Source organism: Oncorhynchus mykiss, chromosome 22 (assembly GCF_013265735.2).
Source record: "Oncorhynchus mykiss isolate Arlee chromosome 22, USDA_OmykA_1.1, whole genome shotgun sequence".
Taxonomy (NCBI): Eukaryota; Metazoa; Chordata; class Actinopteri; order Salmoniformes; family Salmonidae; genus Oncorhynchus; species Oncorhynchus mykiss.
The window spans coordinates 15,291,736-15,304,892 of record NC_048586.1 but is presented as its reverse complement, the minus strand read 5'-3'; the positions used below and the strand labels follow the sequence as shown (position 1 = coordinate 15,304,892).

The following is a 13,157-nucleotide window of genomic DNA, read 5'->3' as shown; positions in this document are numbered from 1 at the left end:
TAATCACAGTAGTTGTTGAGGGTGCAACAAGTCAGCACCTCAGGAGTAAATGTCAGTTGGCTTTTCATATCCGATCATTGAGAATATCTCTACCGCTCCTGCTGTCTCTAGAGAGTTGAAAACAGCAGGTCTGGGACAGGTAGCATGTCCGGTGAACAGGTCAGGGTTCCATAGCCGCAGGCAGAACAGTTGAAACTGGAGCAGCAGCACGGCCAGGTGGACTGGGGATAGCAAGGAGTCATCATGCCAGGTAGTCCTGAGGTATGGTCCTTAGGGCTCAGGTCCTCCGAGAGAGAGAAAGAAAGAAAGAGAATTAGAGAGAGCATACTTAAATTCACGCAGGACACCGGATAAGACAGGAGAAATACTCCAGATATAACAGACTGCCCCTAGCCCCCCGACACATAAACTACTGCAGCATAAATACTGCAGGCTGAGACAGGGAGGGTCAGGAGACACTGTGGCCCCATCCGATGATACCCCCAGACAGGGCCAAACATGCAGGATATAACCCCACCCACTTTGCCAAAGCACAGCCCCCACACCACTACAGGGATAAGCCGAGTATAGCCCACAAAGATCTCCGCCACAGCACAACCCAAGGGGAGGCACCAACCCAGACAGGAAGACCACGTCAGTGACTCAATCCACTCAAGTGACGCACCCCTCCTAGGGACGGCATGGAAGAGCACCAGTAAGCCAGTGACTCAGCCCCTGTAATAGGGTTAGAGGCAGAGAATCCCAGTGGAGAGAGGGGAACCGGGCAGGCAGAGACAGCAAGGGCGGTTCGTTGCTCCAGAGCCTTTCCGTTCACCTTCACACTCCTGGGCCAGACTACACTCAATCATATGACCTACTGAAGAGATGAGTCTTCTGTAAAGACTTAAAGGTTGAGAACGAGTCTGCTTCTCTCACATGGGTAGGCAGACCATTCCTTAAAAATGGAGCACTATAGGAGAAAGCCCTGCCTCCATCTGTTTGCTTAGAAATTCTAGGGATAATTAGGAGGCCTGCGTCTTGGAGGGGGGGTCAATGTAAATAGTCCGGGTGACTATTTGATGAATTGTTCAGCAGTCTTATGGCTTGAAGGTAGAAGCTGTTATGGAGCCTTTTGGTCCTAGACTTGGCACCCTGGTACCACTTGCCGTGCGGTAGCTGAGAGAACAGTCTATGATTTGGGTGACTAGAGTCTTTGACGATTTTTTGGGCAGTCCTCTGACACCGCCTAATATATATAGGACCTGGATGGCAGGACGCTTGGCACCAGTGATATACTGGGGCGTACTCGCTATCCTCTGTATCGCCTTACGGTCAGATGCCGAGCAGTTGACATACCAGGTGGTGATGCAACCGGTCAGGATGCTCTTGACCAGTTGGATGCTCCCCAGAGGGGGACAAGGTGTTGTCGTGCCCTCTTCACGACTGTCTTGGTGTGTTTGGACCATGATATTTTGTTGGTGATGTGGACCCACTCCACTACAGTACCGTTGATGTTAATGGGGGCCTGTTCGGCCCACCTTTTCCTATAGTCCACAATCAGCTCCTTTGTCTTGCTGACATTGAGGGAGAGGTTGTTGTCCTGGCATCACACTGCCAGGTCTCTGACCTCCTCCCTATAGTCTGTCTCATCGTTGTCGGTCATCAGGCCTACCACTGTCAGCAAACTTAATGATTGTGTTGGAGTCACGCAGTCGTGGGTGAGGGGACTAAGCACGCAGATGTGTTGTTGCCTACCCTTACTACCTGGGGTCGGCCCATCAGGAAGTCCAGGATCCAGTTGCAGAGGGAGGTGTTTAGTCCCAGGGTCCTTATCTTAGTGATGAGCTTTATGGGCGCTATGGTGTTGAATGCTGAGGTGTAGTCAATGAACAGCATTCTCATGCCTTGAAAGCGGCAGCTCTAGCCTTTAGCTCGATGCAGATGTTGCCTGTAATCCATGGCTTCTGGTTGGTATGTATGTACGGTCACTGTGGGGACGACGTCGTCGATGCACTTATTGATGAAGCCGATGACTGAGGTCGTATACTCCTCAATGCCATTGAATGAATCCCGGAAGATTTTCCAGTCTGTGCTAGCAAAACAGTCTTGTAGCGTAGCATCCGTGTCATCTGACCGCTTACGTATTGAGCGATTCGCTGGTACTCCCATGTACCTGTCCTTGTATTTACTGTTCCCAAGTAGATTCATTACCTGTCTCCTTTTCATCCATTTCCACCCCATTTCTACACCCACTCTCCACAGTCGTCCTTACCATCTCCCTCCGCCTTTATGTATGTCCTGACTTTAGTGATGTGCAGCCAGCTGCCAGACCTGTCTGTGGTGCTGAGGCCAGGGTGGCCTTCAGTGGCGCCATGTTGTGTTTGTGAGATTCAAGCTGAGTGCTTGCCTGTGATTGTGTCAGTGCTTCAATCCCTCTTGCGCCTCTCGCTGCCCCCCTGCTGCAGCTCCCCAGCTGGGTATGAAGATGTAGCTGCTTCCCTGCTCATCCCTCTCCTTGATTAGACCGCTGACAGTATCGTTCACGTATCCAGGAAGAGGAATTCTGCCTCTGTGACACTTTTTCTTCACTTCCACTGAGATTTAAACTGATATAGAAGAAGCTTCATTGGTACTTCTAACCAAGAGTTAGTTTCCCTGTGTTTAATTGTTCCGGGCTGTGATTGAGGGTATTTTAGTTCCCTTAAATTTTATTTCAACATCCTTTTTTAGAAATGTAAGTAGTTGTCGACACGTTGTTTTGTCTTTTGTTGTGTTGGTGTTCAGTCGACTGATGTTCATGTGTCCTCCTTGTCGAAGAATGTTGATGAGGAGATTGAGGCTGAGTACAACATCCTGAGGACTCTGTCCAACCACCCCAACGTGGTCAAGTTCTATAGCATGTTCTACAAGTCAGACGACCTCTGGATGGTTCTAGAAGTGAGATCGCCTGGGTTTTTCTGTCTCGCCCAGCTTTACAATCCAGTCAAATATTATATACTGTATCTACTGTACAACATGCAGGTAATCATTTAAGGGCTCATACAGTAGCACTTTATCATTTAAGGCAATATAACCCAGTGGTGTGAGCTTGTCAAACAAGACAGTGTCTGATTGTGCTCAGTATAGGTAGCTACACTTTATCGCCTTTGTTACATTTCCACCAATATGATCAACACAGTCTTAGAGTAGACTACAGCCCATCTTTGTTGTTGTCTGTTTGAGCAGTAGAAAGATCACAAACAGTAGATTTACTTTAAAGAGCTGAGAGGAGGTCACCCTCCTACACTGGGGGAAAAATCTCAAGTTTAAAAGCTCTGGAAGGAGTTGTGACTCCAGTCTAATTGTATGTGTGGGAGGGATGGCTCTTGTAATTAATCATAATCTAGAGTGGTGATTATTGGAGGAACCACTGTTGTTTCTCTCTCACTCACACACACACACACACACACAGCTGTGCAATGGGGGCTCAGTCACAGATCTCATCAAAGGCCTGCTCATGCGAAGCCAGCAGCTGCTGGAGCCCGTTATCACACACATTTTATACGGTGCCCTCTTGGTGAGATGGCCAACTGCAAAATGCCTACTGACAGCAGGGTGTGGCATCCCCACACAGTGGGCAGGGGATTGACTCAGGAGGTGACAGGGTGTGGGAGTAATACGCATGGTGGTAGACAGCTTTATTATTAACAAACAATTATTAATGGCATTACTGACGCTTATTAAGCCCCTCCTCACGCCTGCCAGGGTCTCCAGCATTTACACAACAGCCAGATTATCCGTTGTGACGTCAAAGGAAACAACATGCTTCTGACCCCCGAGGGAGGAGTCAAGCTTGTTGACTTTCTGTAATGGCTGTGTTTTCCTGTAGTGGGGGCACTTCACTTCTGTCTGTGCCTTCATTTAAAGGTCCAATGCAGCCTTTTTTTATATCTCAATATCAAATCATTTATGGGATTGTTTTAAATGAAAATGTTCAAAAATAAACTAAAATATCTTCTTAGTAAAGAACAATTTCTCAAGTAAGACTTTTGCTAGTAATGTCTGGAAGTGGTCAGCGTGGGAAGCGGTAAACTGAGAACTAGCAGAGAGGTTTGGAAATCTCTTTCTTATTGGTTTATTAACTCATTTAGTACCTGGTGATGTCATCAGGCAGGCTAAAACTCCATCCCACCAAAACAGGCTGAAATTTCTGGGGGTCTTTTCAAAACAACTCTTACTCTTAAAGCGCATTATCATAATTTTCACAATTTCACATTATTATTCCAACCTCATAGTGTGGAAATATACACTCACCAGCCAGTTTAACAGGTACACCCATCTGGTACCGTCGGACCCCCTTTTGCCTCCAGAACAGACTGAATTCTTTGGGGCATTCTATAAGGTGTCAGAAATTCCACAAGGATGTTGGTCCATGCTGACGCAATGGCATCACGAGATACTGGATCCAGTGTGCCTGGCACCGATGATAATACCACTCTCAAAGTCGCTTCACTTGTTTTGCCCATTCTAACATTTAATCGAATAGTAACTGAATGCCTCAATCCCTGTCTACCTGCTTTATATAGAAAAAGACACGGGACTTACTGTTTGTTAGGAGCGATCCATTTTCGTGAAACAGGGTGGTGTACATAAACTGGCCGGTGAGTGTATATAAAACACAGCACTATCACATTTTTGAACACATTGGGCCGTTAACAGATAACTCATCATTGATAGTTCACGGTTAATCCATTTTTTTTATTTGTCCACATAAAAGCCTGTGATATTATTGGTAAATACAAATGCTGTGATGCAGGACTCTTTCCATGTCTTTGTTACCGACCCTATGTAACATCTTTGTATTTCATGGACCATAGCTTAACCTAAGGCTATTATTGCCAATTTAAATTGCATTATTTGATCCTTTGCGTATAAAAAAGAAAGCTGCTCTGGCAAATGACTTTGAGTTGCCCCAGGCATGTTTATGTCCTCCGTGTGCTGAGAATGAAGTGGAATCCTGCTGATAAAAATCTGTCCCACTTAATTAGAAATGATTATGGTGGTATGGCAGGTTAACACACCAAGTGATATGCCATATCTCTATTGATTGATTCACACACTTTCCCTCTGTTTATGTAATTCACATTCATGTAATATCCACACAAATATAGAGTACCAGTCAAAAGTTTGGACACACCTACTCATTCAAAAGTTTTTCTTTATTTTTACTATTTTCAACATTGTAGAATAATAGTGAAGACATCAAAACTATTAAATAACAAATATGGAATCATGTAGCCACCCTTTGCCTTGATGACAGCTTTGCACACTCTTGGCATTCTCTCAACCAGCTTCATGAGGAATGCTTTTCCAACAGTCTTGAAGGAGTTCCCACATATGCTGAGCATTTGTTGGCTGCTTTTCCCTCACTCTGCGGTCCAACTCATCCCAAACCATCTCAATTTGGTTGAGGTCGGGTGATTGTGGAGGCCATGTAATCTGATGAAATGTTTTGATGTCCCCACAAAGTCTCTGAAGCTGGAGTCTTTTATCTCCCTCTCTAACTTTAAGCATAAGCTGTCAGAGAAGCTTACCAATCACTGTACCTGTACACAGCCAATCTGTAAATAGCACACCTGACTACCTCATCCCCATATTATTACTTACCCTCTTGCTCTTCTGCACCCCAGTATCTCTACTTGCACATCATCATCTGCACATATATCACTCCAGTATTAATGTTAAGTTGTAATTATTTTCACCTCTATGGCGAATTTATTGTCTACCTCCCTACTCTTCTACATTTGCACACACTGTACATAAATAGGAAGAATCTTTATTTTATTTTGTGTTATTAACTGTGTATTTGTTTATGTGTAACTCTGTGTTTTTGTTTGTTTTTGTCGCACTGCTATGCTTTATCTTGGCCAGGTCGCAGTTGTAAATGAGAACTTGTTCTCAACTGGCCTACCTGATTAAATTAAGGTGAAATAAAATAAACTGTAGAGAGTGATAGACGAGTGTGTACTCACCTGATGAATGACTTTAACTGTAACCTTTTTAAATCAACATTACAATGTGTATTTTAAACACAGACCATTTTAAAATGACTTGATCTTCTTATGCATTGTTGTTTCATGTTACTTCAGCTTCAGAATCAATGAACGCCTTTTGGTGCCCATACGAAGTTACTACCTCACTATTGCTAATACACCTGCTTGTGTCATGTTTGTCCTGCCTGTGTCATCCCAGGTCATCGCCTGTGAGCAGCAGTATGACTCCACGTATGACGCCCACTGTGACGTGTGGTCACAGCCATAGAGCTGGCTGATGGAGACCCCCAATTGTCTGAGATGCACCCCATCAAAGCCCTCTTCAAGATCCCACGGTAAGGCACTAGAGGGCTCCATCTGCACACAGCTGGCTGGGACAGATCAGGCACACAGCTGGCTGGGACAGATCAGGCACACAGCTGGCTGGGACAGATCAGGCACACAGCTGGCTGGGACAGATCAGGCACACAGCTGGCTGGGACAGATCAGGCACACAGCTGGCTGGGACAGATCAGGCACACAGCTGGCTGGGACAGATCAGGCACACAGCTGGCTGGGACAGATCAGGCACACAGCTGGCTGGGACAGATCAGGCACACAGCTGGCTGGGACAGATCAGGCACACAGCTGGCTGGGACAGATCAGGCACACAGCTGGCTGGGACAGATCAGGCACACAGCTGGCTGGGACAGATCAGGCACACAGCTGCGTATACTTTCATAAAAAGCCTTTGATTTTTGTCTGGAGGAAAATGGCAAACTGAATTTAGAAGTGGATCATCGCAGAGCCCTTTCTCTGAAAATATTAAAATGCCAAATATGCCAAGAAATTATAAAGATTCTTAATGTTATTTTGTGTGCTCATGAAATGCAGGATAGACCTGGTAGAAATGCATTCAATTAGGAAAATAATCAATGCGTGTTTTCAAGCTAAAACGCTAGATTGTAAATTCAATTGAAAATTCCAGAATGATAAACTGAACAGAAACTTAATCAAGAGTAAATGGAACAATATTTGGCCTTACCCTTAAAACTGTTACTTAATCAGAAAAATCTCTTAACGTAAACACAATTTCTAATGAATAATTACTTGAAAGCTTTGATACTACAAGTGACTGACCTTTTGCTATCGGCACAGTCGCACAATTATCTCCCACTTTGGTGAGGATGAGCCCTTTTGATTGCAATTTGCATTGGTGATTAGCTCCATTCACATTGAGATGAGGCTGTCACCAGCCATCCATCACAATGTTATCTGCACCCCACCAAACCTGATGAGAAACAAGCATGCGTCGTGTCGCAGGACTTCTGGTAGCCACAACAGCAGTTTATCACACCAAGCACAAGGGAACGTAAAACAGGTCACAACAATTAAAGGCGCAGAGAAAGCTCTCCTGGTCAAACGAACGCTCCCAAATCCCAGAGCCTGGAATAACACTCTGCCGGGTCTGGGATGGGGCATGCATTCAGTCATCTGAGTTGATAGGATGGAATCATTTCAGTGGGATGTACAAATGGTTAGCTCCTAAATTCTGTATAGTGCTGAAATGGTGATTGGCCTGTTTTTGGTAGAAAGGTGAAAACGGCAGACAACACCTTAAAGAGATGAAGCTATTGACACAGTCCCAGAGCAGGTTTTTGCATTTTGTGTTAAGGATGTTAATTTCCCTTAGATACCATTCACTACAGGTCATGATAAACAAAGGAAGGGCATGTACATTTCTCTCCTTTTTAACATTCATCCCTTTTTATTCACCTTTTTTCTGAAATAGTTTGACTTTCTGAGTGATTTGGAATACGAAGAGTTACACGTGTGCAGCGACCTACCTTTGTTGAGACTGGGGTTCCTTTTTCTAAATAAAAATAGATACTTGGCCCTGGCCCATAAATCTTTTGAATTGGGACCTTTGGCTGGGCAGCTCCAGGATAAATCAAAGTGTGAGCACACTGAACCATGAAATGATTCTGTTCAAATATATTTCTCCATCAATGCAGCATGGCGGTCACAATTATAAAGGGAGGTTGCCTGACATTGTCTGTCGTATGTGGATTCTATTCGAAACAGAAGACTTGTGTCACGGAATTGTGTATCGGCATGCTGCACTTTTATTCTGCACATTGATGAGCACAGAAATGATAATGATACACTATAAATTACCTTAATGATTGTAAAGAGGTAGATTTAATGATTTGGGGTGTTGTTTCCTACGAGTGTTTCACATGCTTCAGGAGCTCTTTAAATTGACTATCTCATAAGCCGTAATCAGAGCGGCTTCTCCTGATAAGCATTGTCCTAGGGAATAACAGGTTTCATAAAAATCTCACTTGCACTCAAACATGCTAGATTTTCTTATGACATTAGTTCGTATGTCCTTGCACACGTTCCTGTATTTCCATCTCACAGTCCAGTCAATGGGACAGTATATTAATCTACTGTGTAAATCCCAAGATTATTCCTAGGAGGAGGACATACCATTCCAAACATGGTCACCATTTGGTATAAGCATTAAGAAAAGCACATTGGATGTGTCTATGAAATATGGTAATAACTGCATATTCAGTGACACTGTCTAAATCTAATTGATGCATCTCTTTCTGGCTCCATCTATTTCCTGTGGTTTTGTGATGTCGCTGGCAGTATGTAATCCTTGGGTTGAGATCTGAGAGGGTTCTGGTTGTTTTGGCTGGCTGAGGTCTATGCCCCTCCGGTGTACTGCAGCATCTCCTCCACGTCGTACAGCAGATGGAGTTGCCTGAGGGTGTGGACTGTGCAGATAAAACAACAGCACCATTAATGTAGCCAGGCCTCTGGGGGCAGGGGAACTGGGGCTGAACACAGGCAGAACTACTGCAAGCCATGTGATAGAGCTGTGGATTGGCGGTGGGAACTTGCACAGATGGTATCCCTTTCACAGCGACCAGTGTGAAGTGCTGAAAGGAGTTCAGATCGCTGTCAGGGAAGCTGCTCTGCTCCTCCACTCCATTTATACCTGCTGCTTGGTCCTCCTGTCCACAGATAGCATCAGATACAAGGAATTGTATTGATTCCAGCACTATTGTAAATCAGTATTACAGATGTAGGATCTTAATTAGAGCCAGTTTGCTACAGAAGGAGCAAGAGGGAATGTGAATTATTATGTGGATTATAATTAATGGACATTTTTGTAGGGGTTGATACATTTTTCAAAAGGGAAATGACAAACTTCAGATGTCTGTTTAAACCTCAAATACACTATAAGTTTGACATTTGCAGGAAAGGTCTGATGCAACAGGGTGATCAAATTAAGATCCTACATCTGTAACAGTAAACTAAGGCGGGCCCAGGATTCATTCAGTTGCAGATAGACCTCCCAAGAGCCAAGCGCAGATCCTCCACTACGGAAACAGATTATATGCCCATTTTAAAATGGGCTGGATGTAATTTTGCCTGCTATATAGTATGTAATATATGTGGGGCCCGTGGTTATTATGAATGTGGGTAATGGAGCATATAAAAGGGTAAAGCTGTAAAACGGTTAACTGCAGAATTAATTATGGATACTTGAGACGATGCTCTCAGATATTCAATATGTGGGAAGGTTAATTGCTTGAGCCAATATTCTCCATGCTGTATTAGCCAAACCCTGACAAAAGTCCTGTGTAAAGTCATAGGGAGAAGGTTGTGAAGGTTAACGGTAATTGGCAAAGAAGTCCAAAGCTGTGTTGATCCACCCAGATCCCAGTGGATATTAGCAATATATATAACTGGGCTTTGTGTCTGTCGGAAGGGAGACGAGAACTGAGGAAGATGGGAGTAAATGATGGCTTGTCAGAGGCAACAAAGGCAAATTAAATCATAGGGCAAGTGAGCGGAATCCCAAGCAGTGTTCTGGTGAGAGGTAATACACCAACCAAAAGCCACAGGTGATGTAAAGGCTACAGAGCAGAACAGTCATGGGTGAAAGACATACAATACAATGTTTACTGTTTTCTTTTACCAATACTCTTCATCCATTTTCAGGGCTCAGATTGTGAAATTGACACCTGACTATCAGCCACACAGAAAGCAGGCTTTGGTTCAATGTGAACAGAATACTTGGCAGAATGTAAACAGTGATTCTTGTGTTGTGATCTTGACATTAAAGAATACATGCACTGATATTTACTAAATCCTGTGTGGCTTAGTCAGTAGAGCATGGCACTTGGAATGCCACGGTTTGTGGTTTTGATTCCCGCTGCTTGGGCCACCCATATGAAAGTGGTATGCATGCCTAACTATGGTGTACATACAGTGCCTTGCGAAAGTATTCGGCCCCCTTGAACTTTGCGACCTTTTGCCACATTTCAGGCTTCAAACATAAAGATATAAAACTGTATTTTTTTGTGAAGAATCAACAACAAGTGGGACACAATCATGAAGTAGAATGACATTTATTGGATATTTCAAACTTTTTTAACAAATCAAAAACTGAAAAATTGGACTTGCAAAATTATTCAGGGGGCTGAATAATTTTGCAAGTCCAATTTTTCAGTTTTTGATTTGTTAAAAAAGTTTGAAATATCCAATAAATGTCGTTCTACTTCATGATTGTGTCCCACTTGTTGTTGATTCTTCACAAAAAAATACAGTTTTATATCTTTATGTTTGAAGCCTGAAATGTGGCAAAAGGTCGCAAAGTTCAAGGGGGCCGAATACTTTCGCAAGGCACTGTATATTGCACAAATCTGGCCTTTATGGAAGAGTGGCAAGAAGAAAGCCATTTCTTAAAGATATCCATAAAAAGTGTCGTTTAAAGTTTGCCACAAGCCACCTGGGAGACACACCAAACATGTGGAAGAAGGTGCTCTGGTCAGATGAAACCAAAATTGAACTTTTTGGCAACAATGCAAAACGTTATGTTTGGCGTAAAAGCAACACAGCTGAACACACCATCCCCACTGTCAAACATGGTGGTGGCAGCATCATGGTTTGGGCCTGCTTTTCTTTAGCAGGGACAGGGAAGATGGTTAAAATTGATGGGAAGATGGATGGAGCCAAATACAGGACCATTCTGGAAGAAAACCTGATGGAGTCTGCAAAAGACCTGAGACTGGGACGGAGATTTGTCTTCCAACAAGACAATGATCCAAAACATAAAGCAAAATCTACAATGGAATGGTTCAAAAATAAACATATCCAGGTGTTAGAATGGCCAAGTCAAAGTCCAGACCTGAATCCAATCGAGAATCTGTGGAAAGAACTGAAAACTGCTGTTCACAAATGCTCTCCATCCAACCTCACTGAGCTCGAGCTGTTTTGCAAGGAGGAATGGGTAAAAATTTCAGTCTCTCGATGTGCAAAACTGATAGAGACATACCCCAAGCGACTTACAGCTGTAATCGCAGCAAAAGGTGGCGCTACAAAGTATTAACTTAAGGGGGCTGAATAATTTTGCACGCCCAATTTTTCAGTTTTTGATTTGTTAAAAAAGTTTGAAATATCCAATAAATGTCGTTCCACTTCATGATTGTGTCCCACTTGTTGATGATTCTTTACAAAAAAAGACAGTTTTATATCTTTATGTTTGAAGCCTGAAATGTGGCAAAAGGTCGCAAAGTTCAAGGGGGCCGAATACTTTCGCAAGGCACTGTATATGCATTCAGCCCATGTAACATTTTGGTGATTTGAATGAGAGGCTGGGATTAGGGTTGAGGTTAAGATGTATTCTTGCTCTTCTACAAACAGTGAGACTTTTTGATTAGAAGTTAGTTTCAATGTTAATCACAGCTTCTGGCACAGACGTTTCACATGCATTTTGGAATTTGCTGATCTTGTACTGTACTCGTCCCATGTTTGTATCTCTCTTCTGTAGGTCTTTTTAAACACATAGCATCAGGAATAGTTTTTCAAAGGAGGCTGAAAAGATTTGGCATGGGCCCTTAGATCTTCAAAAAGTTCTACAGCTGCACCATCGAGAGCATCTTGACTGGCTGCATCACCGCTTGGTATGGCAAACGCTCCGCCCTCGACCGCAAAGCACTACAGAGGGTGGTGCAGAAATCCCAGTACATCACTGGGGCTGAGCTCCCAGCCATCTAGGACCTCTATATAGGTGGTGTCAGAGAAAGGCTTGTAAAATTGCCAAAGACTCCAGTCACCCAAGCCATAAATTGTTCACTCTGCTACCGTCCGGCAAACAGTACAGGAGCATCGGCTCTCGGTCCAAAAGGCTCTAAGACAGCTTCTACCCCCAAGCCATAAAAAGTAAATGAATAGTTACCTGGACTATCTGCACTGACCCTACTATGCACACTCACTAGACAATATACACTGAGTGTACAAAACATTAGGAACACCTACTCTTTCCATGACGTAGACTGACCAGGTGAATCCAGGTGAAAGCTATGATCTCTTATTGATGCCACCTGTTAAATCCACTTCATTCAGTGTAGATGAAGGGGAGGAGACAGGTTAAAGAAGGATTGTTAAGCCTTGAGACAATTGAGACATGGATTGTGTATGTGTGCCATTCAAAGAGTGAAAGGTCATGACAGAATATTTAAATGTCTTTGAACAGGGTATGGTAGTAGATGCCAGGCGCACAGGTTTGAGTGTGTCAAGAACTGCAACGCTGCTGGGTTTTTCACGCTCAACAGTTTCCCGTGTGTACCAAAGGACATCCAGCCAATTTGACACAACTGTGGGAAGCAATGGAGTCAACATGGGCCAGCATCCCATTCTTAACTGACTTGCCTAGTTAAATAAAGTGAAAAAAGTGGATTTAACATCAATGAAAGAGTAGGTGTTCCTAATGTTTTGTACACTCAATGTACATACTGTACACACCCAAACGCACACACATACACACACACTTTTACACTCATAATTTGCAGCTGCTACTCTGTTCTTTATGTTACTCGTATTATTATTCATCCTGATGCCTAGTCATTTTACCCTGCCTTCATGTCCATGCAGTGCCTCCGGAAAGTATTCAGACCACTTGACTTTTTCCACATTTTGTTATGTTACAGCCTTATTCTAAAATTGATTAAATAAATAGAAATCCTCAGCAATCTACACACAATTCCCCATAATAACAAAGTGAAAACAGGTTTCTAGACATTTTAGCAAATGTATAAAAAGAAAATAACTGAAATACCTTATTTGCATAAGTATTCAGACCCTTTG

General features: G+C 43.4%; 1 pseudogene; it reads left to right on the top strand.

Moving 5' to 3' along the window:
- The window catches only part of LOC110502051, a 79,026-nt pseudogene that overhangs the window by 5,960 nt on the left and 59,909 nt on the right, over positions 1-13,157 (top strand).